The following is a 3,937-nucleotide window of genomic DNA, read 5'->3' as shown; positions in this document are numbered from 1 at the left end:
CTCAATGCACGACTTCTCTCTAATCTCCAAGTCAAACTCTTGAAGCAAAAGGATCCACCTCAAAAGTCTTGGCTTAGCATCTTTCTTGGCCAAGAGGTGTCTCAAAGCTGCATGATCAGTGTAGACAATAACCTTTGACCCAACCAAGTAGCTTCTGAACTTCTCAAAGGCAAATACAATGGCTAGCATTTCCTTCTCAGTTGTGGAATACTTCACCTGAGCATCATTCAAGGTTTGGCTAGCATAGTAGATCACATGAGTCTTGCCATCCTTTTTCTGCCCCAAAACAGCTCCAACAGCAAAGTCACTTGCATCACACATAATTTCAAAGGAGAGACTCCAATCAGGTGGCTGAACAATAGGAGCATTGACCAAATTGTTCTTCAGCTCCTTGAAAGTTTCAAGACAATCTGAATCAAAGCTGAAAGCGGCTTCTTTGCATAGCAGCTTGGTTATTGGCCTAACAACCTTTGAGAAGTCCTTGACATATCTCCTGTAGAACCCAGCATGGCCAAGGAAACTCCTTATGTCTTTCACAGTCTTTAGTGGAGGTAGACTTACCATCACCTCAATCTTAGCCTTGTCCACTTCGATGCCTCTTTCTGAAATCTTGTGTCCAAGTACAATCCCCTCTTTGACCATGAAGTGACACTTTTCCCAGTTCAGCACAAGGTTGGTGTCTTCACATCTCTGTAGGACCCTGCACAAGTTGGACAAACAAGTAGAAAACAAAGATCCGTAGACAGAGAAGTCATCCATGAATACCTCCACAACATCCTCAATGAGATCAGAGAAGATAGACATAATGCACCTTTGAAAGGTGGCTGGAGCATTACATAACCCAAATGACATCCTTCGATAGGCAAAGGTACCATAGGGGCATGTGAATGTCGTCTTCTCTTGATCATCGGGATGTATGGGGATTTGGAAGAACCCTGAATGCCCATCAAGAAAGCAATAGAAAGGATGGTTTGCAAGTCTCTCAAGCATCTGATCAATAAATGGCAATGGAAAATGATCATTTCTAGATGCAGAGTTTAACTTTCTATAATCAATGCACATCCTATGTCTAGTTACAGTTCTAGTAGGGATTAACTCATTCTTATCATTTTTCACAACAGTGATACCACCTTTCTTTGGAACCACATGCACAGGAGATACCCATTTACTATCTGAGATTGGGTAAATAACACCTGCATCTAAGAATTTGAGAATCTCCTTCTTTACAACTTCTTTCAAATTAGGGTTTAACCTTCTTTGATGCTCAATAGAAGTCATTGATTCATCCTCTAGATGTATCCTATGCATGCACAAAGAAGGTGATATCCCTGTGATATCATCTAGAGAATACCCTATTGCTTTCCTAAACTTCTTAAGTGCACTCAAAAGTTGAGACAATTCAAGTTCAGTAAGCTCACTACTCACAATGACATGGTAAGTCTCATTAGGGCCAAGGAAAGCGTACCTTACACCATGGGGAAGGGTTTTAAGCTCCACCTTAGGCGCTTTGAGTTCATCCGAATCCTCTTGGTGACTGTCCTTTTGTTGAGTGGATGCTGCCTCTTGATGAACCACTTGTTGAAGCACCTCATACTGATCCTCACTCTCAAACCCTCTGTGTGAATCCAGCATCCTTCCATAAGCATCACTTTCCTTGTTCTCAACCACTTGGACTCCTCTATCAACTGTCAAGGCATGCTGTAGAGGATCCTCAAGTGCTAACTCTTCAAGCAGCTCATCAGCTAGAGCTTCCATTTCCTCTATGTAGAAGATCTTCCTTTGGATGGTTGGCCTCTTCATTATCTCATTGATGTCAAAGTGGAGGATGTGCTCCTTACCCAAGTGAAGATCAATCTTTCCCTCCTTCACATTTATAATTGCTCCTGCTGTGGCCAAGAATGGTCTTCCAGGATCAAAGGATCTCTAGCTTCCTCATCCATCTCTAGCACCACAAAGTCAGTAGGGATTTCACAATTTCCCACCATCACAGGGAGATCTTCCAAAATTCCAATGGGAAACTTGACTGAGCGATCAGCAAGCACCAAGGAGAGTTTGCACTTCTTGTAGTGGCTAAACCCAAGCTTCTTGGCTACAGATAAATGCATGAGACTAACACTAGCTCCCAAGTCACATAGGCACCTTTCAAACATCAGAGGACCAATGGCACAAGGTAGAGTGAAGCTTCATGGATCTTCTAGCTTCTTAGGGATTGTCAACCTCTTAATGATGGCACTGCACTCATGAGTAAGAACCACCATTCCTTCCATTTCTTTCTTCTTAGCAGCCACAACATCCTTCAAGAACTTGCTATACTGAGGAACAAGCATGAAGGCATCTATGATGGGCATTGTAATCTGCACTTCACTCATCTGCTTCTCAAAGAGTGCCTTGTACTTCTCCAATAGTTGCTTCTTGAATCTTCTTGGAAAAGGTAACTTAGGCTCATAGGGAGGAGGGACAAAAGAAGTATCTTTTGATGTAGCTCCACCTTGCTTCACTGTTCTCTTCTCCTCTCCAACCTTTCCTTTACCCTTAGCTTCCACAATCTTTTCCAGAATTTCCTCATCAACCTTCTCATCAACAATAACTACCTCATCATCAATGTTGATGGCAACCTCCCCACCCTGTTTCTCACCATCCTTGGTGAGTACTCTTGGAGGCAACTCATTACCACTTCTCAAAGTGATTGCCTTCATTGTTTCTTTGGGGTTTTGCTCAGGTTTTCCAGGTAGGGTTCTTTGTTGGCGACTAGGCTGAGAGTTCATAGAAGCAAATTGGCTCTCCAAAGCCCTGATCTTGTTGTTCAGCTCTGTGTAGCTACTGTCAATCTTGGAGTGCACTGTCTTGAACTCATGCCCAATATCCTTTGCAATTCTAGACTGAGCTTCCATGATCTGCTTGAACATTGACTCCATGTTTGAATCAGGAGCCTTGGACTGAGATGAGCTTCCTTGAGCTTGAGTAGACTGATTTGTGTTACCAAAACCAGGAGGGGCATTTTGCCTTTGCTGATAGTTCCCTTGTTGAGTGGTTTGCTTAGATTGGTATCCTCCTTGCTGGTTGTTTTGATAAGACCTCGGCTGGTAATTGTTGTACTGAAAGTTATGCTCCTTTCTGTACCATGTACCATTGTTGTTGATGAAGCAAAGCTCTTCTTGCACTTCCAAACCATCAACCTCATTCAACTTAGGAGGAAACTCTTGACTAGGATCACCAACAAAGCTAACCTGCTCCTTCTTGGATTGGTTTGAAAGAACCAAGTCCAACTTTTCTTGTAAGGTTTTGATATCCTTCTTTGTCTGCTGATCCTTACCTCAGCTGGCTCTATCATACTCCTCATTGTAAACTGAGTCACTCTTTGCCATGTTCTCCACCAGCTCCTCTGCATCCTGCTCAGTTCTGCCCAGGAAGAAACCACTACTAGCTGTGTCAAGCCTGTTTCTGCAAGATGGGAGAACTCCCCTGTAGAAGGTACTAAGCAAGCTTTCCTTGGTGAAACCATGATGAGGACACTGAGAAATGTAGCTGTTGATTCGTTCCCATGCTTCACCAAAACCTTCAAGATTCCTTTGTTGAAATCCTGAAATCTCATTCCTAAGCTCTGCAGTTCTTGAGTTAGAAAAGAACTTGGTGAGGAAGGCTTCTTTGCACGCATCCCATGTTCGGATGCTATCTCTTGAGAGACCCTTCTCCCATGTGTGAGCTTTATCTCCCAAAGAGAATGGAAACAACCTAAGCTTCAATGCATCTTTGATATACCATGGATTTTACCCATTTTTACCCATGGTATATAAGTGTTTTATGTACTATTTATTATGTATTGGAGTCTATTTAGAGTACTTACAGGTTCAGGGATGATTTGGAGAAATATGGTGATTTTGGTGCCTTTTGGAGTCTTTCGCAGTGCAGGACTTCACAGACGCTTCCGATGTTTAGC

The 3,937-nt window shown here is 42.8% G+C and overlaps 1 non-coding gene across 1 annotated transcript; it reads left to right on the top strand.

Moving 5' to 3' along the window:
• Positions 1 to 3,495: 3,495 nt before the first annotated feature.
• On the top strand, positions 3,496 to 3,602 carry LOC130500446 (small nucleolar RNA R71). Its single transcript, XR_008939071.1, has one exon. It is a non-coding gene; the product is annotated as a small nucleolar RNA R71 (small nucleolar RNA).
• The last annotated feature ends 335 nt before the right edge of the window (positions 3,603 to 3,937 follow it).

This window comes from Raphanus sativus, chromosome 9 (assembly GCF_000801105.2).
Source record: "Raphanus sativus cultivar WK10039 chromosome 9, ASM80110v3, whole genome shotgun sequence".
Taxonomy (NCBI): Eukaryota; Viridiplantae; Streptophyta; class Magnoliopsida; order Brassicales; family Brassicaceae; genus Raphanus; species Raphanus sativus.
Note: the sequence above shows the minus strand (reverse complement) of the source record. Positions and strands in the feature narration are given on the sequence as shown.